The sequence below is a fragment of the Lathyrus oleraceus genome, chromosome 2 (genome assembly GCF_024323335.1).
Source record: "Lathyrus oleraceus cultivar Zhongwan6 chromosome 2, CAAS_Psat_ZW6_1.0, whole genome shotgun sequence".
Classification (NCBI taxonomy): Eukaryota; Viridiplantae; Streptophyta; class Magnoliopsida; order Fabales; family Fabaceae; genus Lathyrus; species Lathyrus oleraceus.
The window spans coordinates 157652981-157673637 of NC_066580.1; the positions used below are offsets into that span (position 1 = coordinate 157652981).

The 20657-nt window shown below is 39.9% G+C and overlaps 1 protein-coding gene and 1 non-coding gene across 2 annotated transcripts in view; both read left to right on the forward strand.

The window, feature by feature from the left end:
* The window catches only part of LOC127122395 (uncharacterized), a 153590-nt gene that overhangs the window by 13250 nt on the left and 119683 nt on the right, over positions 1-20657 (forward strand). The gene's annotated exons all lie outside the window — the stretch shown is intronic.
* LOC127124070 (small nucleolar RNA R71) lies at positions 19035-19141 on the forward strand. Its single transcript, XR_007803710.1, has one exon. It is a non-coding gene; the product is annotated as a small nucleolar RNA R71 (small nucleolar RNA).

Below are 20657 nucleotides of genomic sequence, written 5' to 3' on the forward strand. Positions count from 1 at the left end.
AGAGGTCCATCTGAGAAGACATCAAAGGCGAAGAAAGCAAAGCTAGGGGAATCCTCTGAATCAAGACCTCCAGCACCTCTGCAAGAGTCTTCTGATAAGTCTGCCTCTCCTGCTCCCTCTATACAGCAAGTTGCTTCGTCTTTTCCTCTACCAACACCCCTCTACACCACATCTGAAACCCCTCCTTCAACAACCAGAACCTCTCAAACACTACCAAAATTCAACCTTGCCAATACCTCCTTACCACTATCCGAAGCTGACGAAATGAATCAAACCACTTCCTCATCCTCAGCCCCAGAATCACCTCCCTACTTTGTCATCTCTTCTGACACAGAACCCTCTGATCCCGCCTCTCCCACTCTAACCCAACTTCAAACTCTAAACCGTGATTCACAACAACCACAACAACCTCCACCTGAACTTGAAGTAACTTCACCACCCACAGGAGAAACAACCGTTACTCCATCTGAAGTTCAACCCTCTGACCCCAATATCTCTGACATTACCCCTCCTAACACTTCCGCTGAACCTCCAACTCTCAACCTAAGCCCTCCAAACTCTCCACCTCAACAATCTGAACCAGAACATTCCCTGCCAACCCTAGAGGAAGCAATTATGCTGTTTGCAGGAGCATCAGTTGAAAAGGTCAAGTCTCTGACCATCAACTCTGGTATCAGTGATTATCCTGACTCTGTTAGGACACACTGGAGCAGAGTCATTGGCTGGATGACATCCGAGGCCTTTAAGCTGAAGCACATCTCTAAGCAAGTCAGAAACAACTTTATCAGAGACGCTGAGGAAAGACTACAGGAGCGCTTGGCCAGAGAAGCTGAAGAAGAAGCCAGAAGGAAAGAAGAAGAAAGAGCAAGACAAGAAGAACTTCAAAGGGTACGGGAAGCTGAAGCCAAAGCTCTAACTGATGCTGCTGCTGCTGAAGCTGAAGCAAAGGCTGCTGCTGAAGCCGCTGAAGAACAGCATGCTCTGACTCAGGGGGAGTCCTCTACTTTTTCCCCTCTAGTTCTCAAGACCCTTGAAGAACTTCAGAAGGAGCAGAAGGAAGTCCGAGCCAGATTGGATCAACAGGACACTGTCAACGCCAACATCCAGAACCTGCTGACTCAACTGCTTCAGAGAATGCCTCCTCCTCCCAACCCTTAGGCACTTAGGATGTTTGTTTTTGCTTGTTGTCTTTTCTTGTTTGCTTCTGATGTTTTGCTCTTATCTGGATATATCTATATACATTTTTTTTCTGCTTAAATTTTTTAAAATCTTTTTGATTCTGACAAAAAGGGGGAGAAATCAAATAGCTCTGATGAAAAATTGCCTAATGCCTTAAGCACTCTGCAAACATACTATTCTATAAATTAAATCTACCTAACACTTGACTTAAGAAATTGGAGAAAGGTACCGAGAAACTTCATTGCTTGGAAGCTCTGGTAAGAACTTCTGAACTCCCTAGCCTATCTCAGGGGGAGCTCACTTCTATCTGATATGATAAACTCTTAATTTTAAATGTTTCATCTGTCATTTGAGTTTGTTTTGTCATCATCAAAAAGGGGGAGATTGTAAGAACAAAAATAGTTCTACAACAGATTCCAGGATTTTGATGATAACAAAGTATGAAACCAAAAATGGCACTCTAACGAAAAGTTTCTAAGTGTGCAGGACTCTAAACAAGAAGAAAGGAATATGATCGCAACATCAGATACAAGATCAAATCAGATACAAATTACCAGAAGATCAGAAGCATCTGAAGAAGAAACGCGCTCTAGAAGTTCTGACTCTGAGCAACGGTACATCATAACTCCAGAAGCTCTCAACGTCATCTGAAGACAACACTGGAAATCTAAAAGATCGGGACCATCAGAAGATCTGAAGCTATAGCTCAAGATCTCAGATTAACAGAGTAACGCAGACTCTGATAATGGATTTCCTTATCCAAAAAGAGTAATGGCAACTTCAACTTCAAATGGAAAGAAACTATATTTGGAAAGAAGTTATTCAGGGAGACAAACTTATTCTGGCAAGAAACAACGAAGTTATGGCATTAAACTCTCATCAAGACTAAATATCTGCCATTACTACAAACGGTCGTTTTTCACCTCTATATAAAGAACGGCGAACCTCATTGAGAGACACACCTGAACGCACATAATTACTCTACCCTCTCTCTAATCTTTCACGAGCTTTTGCTCATAACATGAAACTTCTTATTTGCTCTAATTGTTGTAATACTTGCTTTATCCTAGAAGCACTCTAGATTACAAATTCTATTTTTACCTCAATTGTTTTAATTCCTCAAGTGACTTTGCGCAGTCTGTATACTTGAGAAGACTAAGAGATTCTTCTCTTAGACATTGGTTATAATAATCTTTCAAGATTAGTGGATTAAGTCCTTGTTGAAGGCGAAATCACCTTGGCCGGGTGGACTGGAGTAGCTTTGTGTTATAAGCGAACCAGTATAAAATCCTGTGTGATTTTATTTTGCAAAAACGCTTATTTTCCAAAACAATTCAAACCCCCCTTTCTTGTTTTTCTCACCTTCAACAATTATGTTTGCCTTCGATCCAGGAAATATAGGATGATTTAGATGATTTTGATAGCATATTCGTGATCCTCGTTGCAAGGCGGTTCTAACCATGTATGGAACGTCCATTTCTGGGAAATTTGTTCTTGAGCTCCACCGCAGACGGCCGGAGAAGACGGTTGCTCCGCCGTCTGCAACTGGTTGTGTGGCTTAGGGTTTATGTCTACCTGGCTCCACGTGTATGCCTTTGTGTAGGAACCATTGGCCATTATCCTTTTGACTGGCCTGCGTGTGCATGGACCATGCTGATTTGGACGCCAGCGCATTAGTGAAACGGTGCGTTTCACAAGCGCGCCTTGAACCTTCAACACCTGAGCTCGATACCTGGCGTGAGCATTTTTAATTTCCATTAGATTTCTCCTTTTGATTGAAACGCTGCATTTCATGTTGAGCGCGCCTTGGACCTTGCTCACTTGTGTTCGATCCTGGCGTGCGTATGCTTTGGATTTAATTGTTGAATATTTGCTTGATCCGTCCATACCTGAGTTCGAGTCTGGCATATGCATTTTCTATTTCATTCAAATTTCATTTTTCACATGATTTTCATTTTTTATTTCATTTTGTTCATTCAACTTCAAAAAATCATTAAAAATAGTAAACATGTCCAAATTGATCCAAGTTTTTTTCACATGCTTGTGTTAATGTCTATTATTTTTTGATGTTATTTTCATGATTTTTGTGTTTCTGGATTTTTAATTGTGATTTTGTGACTGAACATGATGCCATGTTGATATGTTGCATTCATTTGATTGTAAAATGCTCATGGTTTATCCAATTGACTTGAAATTTGGCATGCTTGATCTTAACATGTGATGTGATTTTTTGGCTTTGGTGTGGAATTTTTATCATGTTCTATCACTGTTTTGGACACATGAACAAGTAGTGTGATAGTTTGTGTCACATATTTGATGTTGCATTTGTGCATTTTCATTCCTATGCCATTTGAGCTCTTCTGGACCTAATATTTGGCATGATGTATGTTCATAACATGTTGAATTCACATAAAAACTTTCATGATCATTGGATGCTTTTCTATTTTAATTTGGATTTTCTTATTTGGATGTCCAACTTTGTGCATATTGTTTGCCTTTGCATAACATGATTTGTTTGATGCATTTGCCTTATGAGTTGGTGTTGGTCCTTTTGAGGACTTTTTCTTGATTGATTGAATGTGCTTCATGTGAAATATTGACTTCTGTTTTGGTCATTTGACTTGCCTTTGACCCTAGTCTTTGTACTAGTGGTTTGTACTCACCAATTGAGCTTTGTGTTTCAGGTTTGAGCATTTGGCACTAATGGTTGGTTGGGTTTCACTATTTGAGATACAAGTTACTTTGATTACTAACTCTTGTTGTCTTGTAGGTCAATTGATGTGATGAATTCACTTGAGTGCTTGCACTTGTGACTTGCATTGTGTAGATATTGAATAGTTCCACTGTTGACTGTTGGTTTTTCTGTCTGAGATACTAACTGGTTAGCTTTTGTACAGGTACATTAGTCGCTTGCTAGCTAGCTTGAGCTTTGCTTTGGAGTGTGGTTGATACACCACTGAGGTAGTTTAGCCTTCTCACTCCATGTAGTCTGGAAGCCCTGTCACTTTTTTGGCAGGCATTTGGCTGAAGTCCTCCTTAAGAGGCAATGTTTGTGTTTATTTACATTTGTGATAAAGACCTCCAAGTGAGGCATGTTACTTGTTAAGTCCTCCTAAGTGAAGAGGCAATTGACAGATAGAAGGGACTAGTAGCTAGTCCCCTGTTATTTAGTGAGTAATTCTTTATGCTCACACTACGTGATGATGCTCTTGAACATAACCTAAGATCTCTGTATAGAGTCAGTCAAGTGGAATAGGGTCCCTCTTTCTGGATCCCCACGCTTTCTTTGATTTGAGCTCACCCAGGCCAGGGTTAAGAGCATGAGGTGTCATCCTCATTACCACATTTCATCAGCTTCACCCTAACTCTCAATGTTAGTGGTTAAGAGCTTCAGCATACCCCTACAGTTTTGGCTTGTTTGTCGAGGTTGATATGACCCCTCTTGACTAAAGCCCAACCATTTGTCTGAGCCTCTTGTTTGTATATAGCGTGTGATGCTTGATCATTTGTGATTGGTGGTTATTTGCTGTTTGAACTGACTTGCTTCCTGTGTGAGTTAGGTTCTGATTAGAGATCTCAACTTAGGGATTTGTTTGCATGCCCACTATTAGGCTCGAGTCAGGCTCCCTATTTAGTTTGTTATTCCCTGGTCTCTGGTTAGGAGAGAGTTTCTCCCCTGTTAAGGGGAACTACGTCGTCCTGATTCTCATACCAGATGAGATACGTAGGCAGGAGATCGAGTGAGATCTCTCCAGGCACCCTTTTACTTTTTGTGTGTGTTCAAACCTTTTGTTTCTTTTGACGTCTCAGCGTCTTTTTGTGTTTTTGTGACAACTTTTAGGCTCGAGTTCCAGACTCCCTGTTAGCTTGTTAATCTGATAACCTTTTGCTTTGGTGTTTGCTGGTTAGCGTGTGCTATTGTTTGGAGTCGGATGTAAGTCCATGTATTGGCATTCTGTTTCCTTGTTTTTGGTGTTTGTTTGGAGTCAGATATAAGTCCATGTATTGGCATTCTGTTTCCTTTTGGTGTGTGTTGTTTGTTTGGAGTCGGATATAAGTCCATGTATTGGCATTCTATTTCCTTGTTTGTTTGGAGTCGGATATAAGTCCATGGATTGGCATTCTATTTCCTGTTGAGTGTTTCTTTTGACGTCTCAGCGTCTCTTTTCGGTGTTTTGTTTAGGCGTGCGTTAGCCGAACTACGAGTGTTCTGATTCTTCTCTGGATAGAGAAGATACGTAGGCATAGGATGCGATGTCCTAGCGAGCATACTGTTGGTGTAAGCCCTAGAGGCCAATACTTTTGGTACTTGTATCGAATTATTTATTAATAATAAAAGGCTTTTTCTTTATTACGTTTGTTTAATAAAGTCCCTAGAATAGCTAGTCTGTTTAATGTATCAAGTATGACTTAATCATGAGATCACATTAAACATAAGGACACTATTCTTAAAGTATCCGTAGTCGAGCTTTATTGTGAAGTGGGATGACATTAAAGCATTAAGACTATTATGTATATAGACTGATGATCACATATCATGGATCATGGATAAGGAGTTATCAAGTCTTAAACATAGGTATGAATATTAAGAGTAATATTTATACCGGATTGACCAGCTATGAGAATACTATATAGAAAGTTATGCAAAGTGTCATAAGGTATTCTCATGGTGATAATGGTGTATACCACTCTTCGACCTGAAACCACTATGGACCCTAGATGTAGAGTCGAGTGCTTTATTGCTGATCAAACGTTATTCGTAACTGGATAACCATAAAGACAGTTGATGGGTACTCCACGAAGCATGCTGAGGGACATGAGTGACCTAGATGGAATTTGCCCATCCTGCATAACAGGATAAATGTCTATGGGCCCAATATTGAACTGGACAAGGATGACACGGTTTATGCCTTGTGTTCAATATAGACATAAGGGCAAAAGAGTAATTATACACATAATTATTATCACAGGAGGTTTTGTCAGATCACATGACATTTTCGTGACTTGGGTAGCAGTGATGTGTTGCTAGATACCGCTCACTGTTTATTATGTTAAATGCGTGATTTAATATAATTGCCAACGTCGCGAAAACCTACAGGGTCACACACAAAGGACGGATTGATGAGAAATAGAGTAACTAAGGAACACCGTAAGGTACGGTGCACTTAAGTGGGAGACGAAATATGATAAGGTACCATGGGCTTAAGTGATTTTGGTCATATTATAAGATATGGGCCAAAATACACTTAAGTGGGCTTTTTAGCTTGAAGCCCACACAAGTGGTTCTATAAATAGAACCCTTGTGCAGAAGCATTAATTACGGTTGCATTATTTTCGTTTTCTCTCTCTCTCTCTCTCTCACTCAAAGCCTTCATTCGTACCAGCTAGCACTGAGACTGAAGGAATCCGTTCGTGTGGACTGAGTAGAGATGTTGTCATCGTTCAACGTTCGTGATCGCTCCGTGGATCTGCATCAAAGGTTTTGATCATCACAAGAGATCTGAACCAAAGGTTTCAATCGTCACAAGAGGTAAATATTCTATCACTGATCATGACCATTCGTAAGGATCTCTAAAGGAGAAAATTTTAATTTCCGCTGCGTTTTGGATCGCAATTCTCCTTCAGTGGTATCAGAGCCACTTACGAAACCATGACTCAGATAGCTGTTTATTTTCTGTATTAATATGATTAAAAGACAGAATGAATCAATTAATTAAACGAGTAAATAAATTTGGCATCATGAGTGTACGAGTTGGATGATTGATGTTGAGTATGCTTTGGTACCGACATTAGTATGGTGAAGCAGCGATACATCGATCGTCCAATAGGTTACGCAATTGAGACCGATCAACTTATATATGATATAAGTAATCCTAATGCAAAGTACGGTATATGTGATATACTGTTTCTGTTTCGTTCATTCAAACACTAAGTGGTTGTTTTCCTTTGAGCGATCAATGGTCATTAGCTTCGGAATCCGACATTAGTATGGTGAAGCAATGACCTGTTGATCAATCATACTGAATCAACAATCGAGGTGTGTTTGACGGTCTGAAATTGGCGCATTAGGGTTGGTGACGGCGCAAGGGTTGTGCCGTCAAAGAGTTGTGAATTTAAGGCTTTTTGGAACACGTCTGTTCACTGTTTCAAAATTTTGTTATTTTGGCCGCGTGACGTTCGTCACGAGCTTGTGACGATCGTAACAAGCTGGACGTGACGGTCGTCACGTGCGTTTCTGTTTTTGGCCCTGTGACGGTCGTCATGGGCATGTGACGGTCGTAACAAGCTTGTGATGGTCGTAACATTCTTGTGATGGTCGTCACATTCACAGAGTCAGAATTCTCGGGGTTTTCAGTTTTGTGACTGCGCAAGAGTTGTGTTGATGCAAAACAATGTCCATTTCAAAACAATGACCGGGCAGCGGAACCCCCGGCCAACTCTGCGTAGTATGATCGGTCGCCGAAATTTAATTTGGTTTTAATAAATTAAAGGAATTAAAATTAATAATAATAATGTGTTTATCATTATTGCCTTATGGTGATCAGTTATGGCCTTAGTCTTCCTTCATTTTGCTTTGGGTTTTTTTAAATACGACCTCCGTGTCATGCCTCTCCTTTTAATCTCTTAATGTAACTTCTTTTCTCATCTCAATCCCTCGTATGTTGATGCGTTGGAAAACTTGATGCGGTGTTCGCAAGTGTACGAACGCGTCAGAGTAATATAAAAGATTATCGAACCACAGAGACCAAGTGTCAATCTATCGTTATCTGTTGTTATGGTGCTTATCAAAGGCAATTAAAATAGGTGTTTTTGTAGTGTGCAATTGAAAAGTAAAGTTTTAAAATAAATTTAATTAATAAAGACAGGGTCGAATGTAATTCACATAATTAAATGATAATCCAAGTACTTGCTAATAGAACTACTTATGGGCAATGTTTCCTACTTTGAAAAGAACTAATTTAACAGGAACTGTCGCTTTCGCGTATTCAGAACCGAGTTGTACTCCCTAATCAAATCCTCTTATTGTCACTTATAAAAAGGCACGGATTGCGTTAGAGTAGTAAACCTATTTTTAAGAAATATAGTATCTTGACTAAGTTGAAAAGTATTATAACCTGGATTTCTTAACCAAAAGAGGTTCTCATGAACCAGACTCTAAACTTATAAACGCGTCCGAAAATAGTTTTAAAATCTCTTTTCTTCTTGATGTTAAAAACTCCTAATGAACTAAACAAAGCGCTTTCGCTGTTTTTGAAATAGTTAAAAACAATTAAGTTTATAAAGACGTTGGACGGATTTCGATCTTACCCAACGGAATTGAAGTGCGGGAAAACTTAAGTTGAAAGTTAAAATAGCCCTTTAAGTGTTCCTACGAACAATCGTACGGATTACTGGTTTAATTACGATCCTTACATTCTAGCCTTATAAATTTAGCTAGACATGGTAAAGTAAAAGTGCATTAAAATAAATAAAAGTAGTGCGAGTGCGGAAAGTAAATAATTTAAAGCGAGTGCGAGGAAATAAATAAAAGTAAAGCGAGTGCGGGAAATAAATAAAGTAAAGCGAGTGCGGGAAATAAATAAAGTAAAGCGAGTGCGGGAATAAATAAAGTAAAGCGAGTGCGGGAAATAAATAAAGTAAAAGCGAGTGCGGGAAATAAATAAAGTAAAGCCAGTGCGGGAAATAAATAAAGTAAAAGCGAGTGCGGGAAATAAATAAAGTAAAAGCGAGTAATAAAAACCTGCTCCAATCGGAGGGCTGAGTAAATTGCAATGCGGAAAAGAAAATGGCGGCAGGATTAACTTCCTTCCAAAGTGCTCCAAACTCGATTACAGACTCTATCACAGACTTGATGACACAATTGTGGTAACACTCCAATGCGAAGCGATTACCATTATAAAATACTGAATATATGCCTAAGTGAAACAAAGTTGCTTCTGAGTTTGCCTATGCTCTAAGTTTGGATGATTGTAAAACTGAATTCGTGTTTCTATTTATAAGCAAATAAAAAAGGTGGAATTTACTTGGATGCCCTTCAACTTGAAAATAGAGGAAACCGTTTCCTTCTTGTGGCGCCCGCCACAAGGCTATGGCGCCCGCCACAAGCACAAAGTGGGGCGCCTTAGTGGATGAAGTAGGGAAACGTGGGGGTTGAGGAAGTTGAACTTGGACATGTCATGGCTTGGTCTGTGGCACCCGCCATGGGGTAGGCCATAAGCACAAAATGCTGAATTTTAGGGTTTTTAGCCCTTTTTCGCTCCTTTTCTCGATCGGGGCTCCGATTAAAGTAAAAACCTGTAAACAAAGGAAAACACAGAAATAACACAACAAAATGACAATAAAACAACTAGAATGCATGTGAAATCGGAGTCAAAAATACGTAAATTTTAGTGTGATCAAACTCTCCCACACTTAAACCTTTGCTTGTCCTCAAGCAAAACATTGAAAAGCTCATAAAAGAAAATTTGTGAAAACGAGTGCTTCAGGTAAAAATTCTAAGTTACAAGTCGGGACGCAGTGATAGGTACTAACTGAGTGAACTAAGGGTATCATGATGAAACTAATCCTCAAATACGGACATAAACTTCATTTCTATATTAACCAACCCATATTATCCCATAATACCTAGGCCTGCCTCTTCATCTCTTTTTGTGTCCTTTTCATTCAGGCGCAATCACATTAAGCCCGTTATCCGTACATGCTTCATAGTAGAGTGGCCTGTTAGTGATTATGATCAGAGCTTGGGGTTTCTGGAACATAAACATGTGTAAACCCTTTTATTGGACCCAACTGTAGTTGTGGGGGATCGGATCGTAATCCGCCCTACCGAGTTCAGTGCCAGATACCTCTGAACCAACTAACAGTGAGTACTGCTTTTCTTTTTCTTTTTCTTTTTTCTTTTTCTTTTTGTAGCAATTTTTTACAATTCTTTGGTTTAAATGACTTTGTGAGGGTCACCTATACAGGAGTTGCCTTTTTGCTTTCTTTTATTTTTTTGTTTTTCTGGATCATTCACTTATTTGCATCGGTCCCCTACGTAGAGGATGCGTAGGCCGGAGCTGACTGCTGAGATAAACTACTAAGGACTTATATGGAAATGATGATTAAGGCCATGGTATATGGGGTTTCGGGAATGATTCCTATATTTACGAAGCTTATGGTGCTAAAACAGATACCGATGTTTCGCAAAGTTCTCCCAAGTCACCGCATCCTTACTCAAAACATGTCCTTAAAACCTGAAAACTTACGAAATAACACTATTTTCTTTTGCAAAAAAAATTTGGTGGGGCTAAAGGTATGGGGAGGTAGGATTGTACTAAGGATCTACTATATTTGGTGACTCGTCCGACTCATGCATTATACTAAAAAGCAAAATAAACAACTAAAAGGAAGTAAATTATCTAAAAACAACAAAGAAAAACGATAAAGGAAAAGCGAGAAAAACAATAAAGAAAAGATGATAGAGTCTCCTCCCACACTTAAATCGAACATTGTCCCCAATGTTTCGAAATAAGATAAGGAAGAGTTACCTGGAAACCTAATGCTGACCACTAGTGCCCTCGCCATCCTGAGGTGGACGACGGGATCGGGTACGACGACGATCTCTCTGATCCATCCTCGCCTGCAGGGCATCCTGAGCGGTCCTCACCTCTCGAAGGTTACCGATAATGGAACCTTGGGTGGCTTCAATTAGTGCCATGTGTCTCTGGTGGTATTGTTGCTGACGGGCTTGTGAGTCTGTGATCACTTGCAGAGACTGTAGAACAGTGTCGTAAGACCTGTCTGTCCTCCGCTGTGATTGTTGCATGAAGTTCATATTATCCGTCATTTGTTGCTGGAGGGCAGAGAGTAGGTCGTCACGCCTTTACTCTCTAGCCAGGTGGTCACACCACATCTCCTCTGTAATATAGAAGCCAGGAGTGGTACCTGTAGAAGAAGAAGATGGTGCGGTGTGTGGTGGTGAAGGATGATGGGGGGACACATGTGGTACGGGAGATCTCTCTCTCCGATCATATTCATCATCGGTGTCTGGTCCCGCCTCATCAGGAATGTTAGGGGGAAGAGGACCCAAAACAGGTGGAGCATCTAAATCGTAGGTCCAATTCCTCTCATTACGTATATCTGTACGTCTAGTGCAAGGTAGAATAACAGATGGGATGGCTACACCATGGATCATAAGTGTATAACCTCCTTCTCTCCTTGAGCGACACAATTTCATGTCTCTCAGAAATTTTAAGTTAATTGTGCGAGGAGGTAAGGGGTCTAGGGTAGCCATCTCATTGTTCAGGTTAAGTGCCCGAGCAATAGACGTAATCAATCCACCAAAAGAAATCGATCCCGCCTTATTCAGAGTTAAAACCATATGGGCGAGCATAAACGGAACCGAATTAATTTTCTTATTTGTGAGGCTTCCTTGCAAATAGAGAAGCTCTCTAGCATTAACCTTATTTGGATTCTCCCGGCCAAAAATAGTGCATGCCAACAGATATCTAAAAACTCTGATGGCCGGGTTATGGATAGTTGAGGCAAGAACTCCTTCAAAAGAGTTAATGGAAGTGTTTGATAAATGCTCCCAGAAGGAAAATACCTCAACAGACCATTTAGAATCCAAAGGGGCCTCACAAATATCACCTTCCCCATGAGGGATCCCTAACAGACTGGCTAGTTCATCGGTACTGAATTGGTATTCAACAACAAACATTCTAAATTGGACAGTACCGACTGTGCTAGCAGTGTTAGGGTTGACAATATAAATTAAGGAACTTAAAAATTCGATTGTCAGCCGCTCATAGGTGGGTTCTTTGTTGATAAAGAAATTATGCAAACCTAAGATGTTTAATAAATGGAAAATGCTATGGTAGATACCTAAAGTATATAGACAATTTTCGTCAACATACCTTGTCGGGAGAATTTCCCGATTTTGCAACCGTTCAATGATTTTTCTGTCTCTCCCCTGGTTTCCCTTCTCGAAGAATGAATCCGTTGAACTCCATTTGAATGCTCTTGAAATGTGGATGAAGAAGATGAAGTGGTTGGTGAAAAGGTTGGATTTTTACAAAATCCGGCGGATGAAATCGAAAATGGGAAGTCGATTAATGATTTGTGTGGTATGATGGTTAGGAAAGTATGAGCTTTTTGTGGGTTCAAGGGCTTTTTTCCAGGGTGAAAAAATGGGTTTTGGAGGTTGTAAGTTGTAAAAATGGTGAAGAAAAGTGGTCTGCCCCGACCATTTACAGACGTTGTGGCGGGCGCCACAAGGCAAAATCTGGCTGGGCCAGATTTTGGTCCTTTGGTTTGGGCTTCGCTTGTCTTTTGGCTTTGAGGGGTCTGGATAGCATTTGTCTTGTGATTCTCGTAGTTTCTTTGACTTGTATAATTTTATAAAAGTAAAAACGAAAAATAAAAAGTGAAACTGAAATAAAAACAAAAACAGAAATTAAATATAAATAAATAAATAACTGAAAAATTAAAATGCAAATAAAATATAAAACATATATAGATAAAAATAGGAATACTAATGTATAGTAGTAGTTTATATAATATCCAAATGCGATAATGTAAAATGAGTAATGCAAATACGATAAATATATAAAAGAGAAATAAAGTGAAATGAAATGGTGAAATCAGGTATTAGGGGTGTCGTCTGCCTGAGTGGATCCACGGAGCACGGCTATCTCCTGTCTGAGCTCTGCGATCTCCTGATATAGACAATCGGCTTCAGTAGCGTGGGTGAGATCAGACACTCCTATCTGTAAAGTTAGGTCCGTCATTTCCTGTCTAAGCTCTGCAATCTCTCTACGGCACTCAGCAATCTGGGTGCGTATGTCGGGTGTTTGCAATGAATGATTATTAGAGAGAACAGTGATTCTAGGAGATGGTGGTGCAGGTGTGTATTCAGCAACTGGGGGCGATCTCGGCTCCTCAACGGTCTCTCCCTGGCCCTCTAGAGCATAACTCCAATTCGCTGGATCATGCACACTGGTCATCATAGGGTCTGGCAATGTGAAGTAATGGATGGCCTCGTTGTCGACTAGCAGTCGGAACTGACATGGGTGGAAAGAGGCTCTCCTCATCAATCCTCTGGTCAAACAGAAATCGATGTCCATGGTAGTATATCCACAGTAGGTCCGAAGATGCAACAGCTTGCGAGACAGACCTAAAGCGACTTCAATCTGTGTGATGATTCCACCAACATAGATGACTCCTTCGGTGGATCTAGAGATACCGCTGAGATTATTCAATAAAAAGTTCCCACATGCTACTGGGCGAGAATGGGATGCGCAAAATAATAGGAAGATCTCCTCTTCACTTAGTAGTGTCTCTGCATCCTGTCTTCCCAAGAAGGAATGTGCTAATATCATCTGAAAATATCTGAAGGCTGGGTTATGTATGACATAAGATAACTGTGTAGATGGATCCTGGCTTCCGCCACCTGATATATCACTCCAAAACTTCTCCACTTCCTTACCCAGGAAATATCCCAAGGGTGTCTCCGGGATAGCATCAGGAGTAGTCTGGAAACCTAATAAGTCGTCGAACCCTTTCTGGCTGAAGGAGTACTCAACTCCAAAGAGCCTGAAAGCAGCATACCCATCTGGTCCAGAATATGGGTCGTAGTTGAATGAACTCAGGAACTCCAAAGTCAGGTTCCTATTTGTGTTACTCAAGTCATCAGCAAATTCGTCCCAGTGGAGCTGGTGGCTAAGGAATCGGATACTAGGCTCGATACCCAGTGCCTCCATACAATGCTGATCAGGGTAACGTGTGGGTGCCATAGGGCGCTGGTATAAAGCAATGTAGCGCTCCCTCTGAGCATTGTCTCTATAGGCAACATGCATGTCATCAAAACCCTGCATCCTGTAAAAGTTAGGAAAGTGATCCTGAAAAATACAAACCATTCAAACTTTAGTCTCAATCCAAAATAAGATAAAATAAAATAAAAAATAAAAATAAATGTAAATAAATGCGAAAAAAGTAAAATGAAAAGAAAAACCATGGGTTACCTCCCACTCAGCGCTTGTTTAACGTCATTAGCTTGACGGTTAGAATTTATACACCTGTAGTAGTATGAATCGGTGGATCAATCAGGGTGTGGCTCGAGTAGTATGCTGGAATGTCTCCTCCTTCATAGAGCTTTAGTCTTTGTCCATTTACAATGAATGGACTACATGTATCGTTCTTGATTTCTACGGCTCCGGATCTCAGAATCTTGGATACTTCGAAGGGACCAGTCCATCTTGAACGTAGCTTTTCAGGGAAGAGTCGTAACCTAGTGTTGAAAAGGAGAACAAAATCTCCTACATTGAAGTTTTTCTTTACTATTCTTTTGTCATGATAGGCTTTTGTCCTCTCTTTATATATTTTTGCATTCTCGTAGGCAGATTGCCTAAGTTCTTCTAATTTATGAATGTCTAGGGTACGCTTTTCTCCAGCAGCTAGGTAGTCTAAGTTCAAAGTTTTAATGGCCCAATAGGCCTTATGCTCTAATTCGAATGGTAAGTGACATGATTTTCCATAAACTAGTTGGTAAGGGGTAGTTCCTATAGGGGTTTTGAAAGCGGTTCTATAGGCCCATAACGCTTCTTGAAGCTTCTGAGACCAGTCTCTCCTAGAAATAGAAACAATTTTCTCTAGGATTTGTTTTATCTCCCTATTAGATACTTCTACTTGGCCACTAGTTTGTGGGTGGTACGGTGTTGCTACTATATGCCTAACTCCATATTTTCTTAAAAGTTTGTCAAATATTCTCGATATAAAGTGTGATCCTCCATCGCTTATGACTAAACGTGGTGTTCCAAATCTAGGGAATATATAGTTTTTAAATAGTTTGATTACTACCCTAGTGTCGTTTGTGGGTGCAGCTATAGCTTCAATCCACTTAGACACATAGTCTACAGCTACTAAGATATACCTATTTCCTAAAGATGGTGGAAAGGGTCCCATGAAATCTATACCCCATACGTCAAAGAGTTCTACTTCCTGAATGTTTCTTAGAGGCATTTCATCACGTCTTGAAATGTTTCCACTGTGTTGGCATCTATCACACTTGACAATGTAAGCATAGACATCACGCCACATGGTAGGCCAGAATAGGCCAGCTTGAAGAATCTTGGCGTATGTCTTTGAGGTGCTCGCATGTCCACCATAGGCTGCAGAATGACAATGCTCGATAATATTATTTACCTCTTCTTCTGGAACGCAACGGCGAAAAATGCCATCTTTACCCCTTTTGAAAAGGAGCGGTTCGTCCCAATAGAAGTTTCTCACATCGTGGAAGAATTTCTTCTTACGGTGGTAGTCAAGATCAGGGGGTACTATATCAGCAGCTAGGTAATTAACGAAATCTGCATACCAGGGTACGTTACTAATTGATAAGGAATTTTGAGGGTGCTCATAAGGATCTAGATTATTATCTTCAATGGTTTCTACTTTAGCTATTAGTCTATCATATGCGAAATCATCATTCATAGGTACTAGTTCAGGTTTTAGATGTTCTAGCCTAGAAAGGTGATCGGCTACTACATTTTCAGTGCCTTTTTTATCTCTTATATCTAAATCAAATTCTTGTAGTAATAGAATCCATCGGAGTAACCTGGGCTTGGCATCTTTTTTACTTAATAGGCAACGAATGGCAGAATGATCGGTGTAAACAATAATTTTTGCTCCTACTAGATAAGATCTAAATTTGTCTATAGCGAAAACTACAGCGAGTAATTCTTTTTCGGTTGTTGCGTAATTAAGCTGGGCAGCATCTAGGGTTCTACTGGCATAATAAATGGCATGTAATTTTTTATCTTTTCTCTGTCCTAGAACGGCTCCAACTGCGTAATCACTAGCATCGCACATTATCTCAAAAGGTTCCGACCAATCGGGTGGTCTCATAATGGGTGCAAAGATTAATGCTTGTTTTAAAAGATTAAATCCGTCATTACATTTTTCGTCGAAAATGAATTCGGCATCTTTCATTAAAAGTCCAGTTAAAGGTTTAGTTATTTTGGAGAAATCCTTAATGAAACGCCGGTAGAACCCAGCGTGTCCAAGAAAGCTTCGGACTTCTCTGATGGTTTTTGGGGGTTTTAGGTTTTCTATAACTTCTATTTTAGCTTTATCTACCTCTATACCTTTTTCGGAAACTATATGTCCTAAAACTATTCCTTCGGTCACCATGAAATGACATTTTTCCCAATTTAGCACGAGGTTCACCTCCACACATCTCTCCAGGATTTTCTCAAGGTTAGCAAGACAATTGTGAAAATTGAATCCGCAAACCGAGAAATCGTCCATAAACACTTCCATGATACCATCTAGGTAATCTACAAAGATTGACATCATGCAGCGTTGGAAAGTAGCTGGGGCGTTACAGAGGCCGAAAGGCATTCGTCTGTAGGCAAAGGTTCCATAGGGGCATTTAAAGGTAGTTTTTTCTTGATCTTCGGGGTGAATAGGTATTTGGAAGAATCCAGAGTATCCATCTAAATAATAGAAGTAAGAGTGTCTGGCTAGACGCTCCAACATCTGGTCTATGAATGGTAAAGGGAAATGGTCCTTCCTAGTTGCTTTATTTAATTTTCTATAATCTATACACATCCTCCATCCTCCTTCTAAACGTTTTGCTACATGTTCGCCTTTATCATTTTGCACGACTGTGATGCCTCCCTTTTTAGGTACTACATGCACAGGGCTCACCCACTTACTATCCGAGATCTGGTAGATTATACCTGCCTCAAGTAACTTAAGAACTTCCTTCTTAACAACATCACTCATTATAGGGTTTATTCTTCTCTGATGCTCCCTAGAGGGTTTTGAATCGTCTTTGAGCGAAATCTGATGCATGCATACGGATGGGCTTATACCTTTCAGGTCAGAGATATTATATCCTAAGGCTGAGGGATATCTTCGTAAAACGTCTAAAAGTTGGTTCGTCTCCTCTTGGCTCAAGGTAGCACTAACTATAACTGGACGGTTCATATTTTCATCGAGGAACTCGTATCTCAGGTTCTTAGGTAGTTCCTTAAGTTCTAAGGTTGGTTTCTTAGGGCATGGCATAGGATCTGGAGTAAGGGATAAACATTCGTAAAGGTTATCATCGATGTAAGGTTCTTTCAAGTCATCATCTTCCTTTATGGGGGTTGATGGTAACTTGATTGTTTTTATAATTTCTTTTTGTTCTAATTCTCTAACACATTCATCAATGATATCTAAGGCATAACACGAGTCTCCCATCACAGGTGCCATAAGAAATTTTGAAAGTATAAATTCTATTTTCTCGTCACCTACCTCAAATGTCAACTTTCCTTTCTTGACATCTATTATGGCTCCTGCAGTCGATAAGAATGGTCTACCTAGAAGAATTGGTATATCATTGTCCTCTTTGATGTCCATGACGACAAAATCAGTAGGGATAAATAACTGACCTATCCTAACAGGAACATCTTCCAAAATGCCTATCGGATATTTGACAGATCTTACGGCTAACTGAAGTGACATCTTAGTGGGTTGTAATTCTCCTAAGTTTAACCTCTCACAAACCGCTAAAGGCATTAAACTCACACTAGCTCCTAAGTCTAGAAAAGCTTTTTCGATGACATGATTACCCAAAAGGCAAGGAATGGAGAAATTTCCAGGATCTTTATCTTACTTTGCTAATTTGTTCTCGGAAATAGCATTACATTCCAAAGGCTTCGGATCGTCAAGTCTACGTTTGTTGGTAAGGATGTCTTTCAGAAACTTTGCATAACAAGGTATTTGGGTGATGGCTTATGTGAAAGGGATTTCTACATGAAGTTTTTCTATAACTTTAATAAATTTTTGATACTGTTTATTATCTGGGTTTGTTTGAGTCTTTGGGGATATGGTATAGGTGGTTTATATGGTGGGGGCGGTACGTAAATTTTATCTTTAGGTTCTTCTCCTTTATCTCGACCTTCCGGGTTTTCAGATTCCTCTGGTTCCTTTACTTCGTCCGGGGGTTTGGTACATTCCTTAGAAGTTTCGGGTTCACTTAATCTTAGGTTTGGTGGCTCATCATAAGCGTTCCCACTTCGTAGGGTCATGGCATTGGCTTGTCCTCTCGGATTTTGTTGAGGTTGTCCAGGGAATTGTCCTCCAGGTGTAGTCTGAGGGGTTTGGTTTAAAGCTACCTGAGAGATCTGGGTTTCAAGCATCTTGGTATGAGTAACTATTTGGTCAACCTTGGTTCCTAACTGAGTAATCAATTCGTTAACATGAATGTTTTGGTTCATGAACTCCTTGTTTTGTTGGGTTTGAGCGGTAATAAAATTTTCCATAATTTTCTCAAGGCTCGGCTTTGGTGGTACAGGTTGCATAGGTTGATTTGATCTAGGGGCTTGATAACTAGGTCTCGGAGGTGCATTATTTTGAATAGGGTTATTGTTTTTATAGGAGAAGTTCGGGTGATTCCTCCATCCAGGATTGTAGGTATTCGAGTATGGGTTCCCTTGGGTGTAGTTCACTTGCTCGGAGTGGGTTTCGTTCAATAGACTGCATTCTGCGGGTTGGTGTCCTTGGGTTCCACATATCTCACAATCCGACGAAACTGCAGCTCAGTATTCGGGTTTATGCACATATGCTCGACTTTAAGGGCTAATGCGTCCATTTTAGCCTGCATCATGTCTATAGAGCTTAGTTCATGCACTCCTCCTTGGGCTTCCTTTTTCTCAACTGTCGCTCGTTCGACTCCCCATGATTGATGGTTTTGAGCCATGTCTTCGATGAGGGCACTAGCTTCAGGATAAGGTTTGTTCATCAGAGCACCGCCTGGGGCAGCGTCGATGGTCATCTTTGTGTTATAATGAAGTCCATTATAGAAGGCTTGAATGATTAACCAATTTTCTAAGCCATGATGTGGGCATGCTCGTAACAACTCTTTATATCTCTCCCAAGCTTCGAACAGCGATTCCCCTTGGTTTTGGGTAAATCTAGTTATATGGTTTCGAAGAACGACGGTCTTACTCGGGGGAAAATATCTAGCAAGAAAAACTCTTCTAAGGTTATCCCAAGTCGTAATGGAATTGGGTGGAAGGGAATCTAACCATGATAGAGCTTTATCTCTGAGGGAAAAAGGGAATAATCTTAAACGTATTGCCTCAGGAGAAGCTCCATTGGTTTTAAAAGTATCTGCTAATTGAAGAAATATTTTTAAATGTTTGTTAGGGTTCTCAGTAGCGAGACCCGTGAATTGTCTCTGTTGCACTAGTTGTAACAGGGATGGTTTAAGTTCAAAATTATTGGCTGGGATGATTGGGTTTACTATACTAGAACTAGGTTCTTCGTTAGATGGTTGAGAGAAGTCCTTAAGAGGTCTTTGGTTTTGATCTTCGGCCATAGCTCTCTTAATTCTATGAAAGAATAAACGTGCGCGAGCGTAACGTTCAGGTTCCGCCAGAGGGTTTACTAAACTTAAACTTCCGGTGCTGCGAGTTCTTCGCATAGACCGGCGGGAAATAACCTAAGTCTAAACGATATAACAACAGGAAAATGAAATTTGACGAAATTGGTCCCCGGCAACGGCGCCAAAAACTTGATGCGTTAGAAAACTTGATGCGGTGTTCACAAGTGTACGAACGCGTCAGAGTAATATAAAAGATTATCGAACCACAGAGACCAAGTGTCAATCTATCGTTATCTGTTGTTATGGTGTTTATCAAAGGCAATTAAAATAGGTGTTTTTGTAGTGTGCAATTGAAAAGTAAAGTTTTAAAATAAATTTAATTAATAAAGACAGGGTCGAATGTAATTCACATAATTAAATGATAATCCAAGTACTTGCTAATAGAACTACTTATGGGCAATGTTTCCTACTTTGAAAAGAACTAATTTAACAGGAACTGTCGCTTTCGCGTATTCAAAACCGAGTTGTACTCCCTAATCAAACCCTCTTATTGTCACTTATAAAAAGGCGCGGATTGCGTTAGAGTAGTAAACCTATTTTTAAGAAATATAGTATCTTGACTAAGTTGAAAAGTATTATTACTTGGATTTCTTAACCAAAAGAGGTTCTCACGAACCAGACTCTAAACTTATAAATGCGTCCGAAAATAGTTTTAAAATCTCTTTTCTTCTTGATGTTAAAAACTCCTAATGAACTAAACAAAGCGCTTTCGCTGTGTTTGAAATAGTTAAAAACAATTAAGTTTATAAAGACGTTGGACGGCTTTCGATCTTACCCAACGGAATTGAAGTGCGGGAAAACTTAAGTTGAAAGTTAAAATAGCCCTTTTAGTGTTCCTACGAACAATCGTACGGATTTCTGGTTTAATTACGATCCTTACATTCTAGCCTTATAAATTTAGCTAGACATGGTAAAGTAAAAGTGCATTAAAATAAATAAAAGTAGTGCGAGTGCGGAAAGTAAATAATTTAAAGCGAGTGCGAGGAAATAAATAAAAGTAAAGCGAGTGCGGGAAATAAATAAAGTAAAGCGAGTGCGGGAAATAAATAAAGTAAAGCGAGTGCGG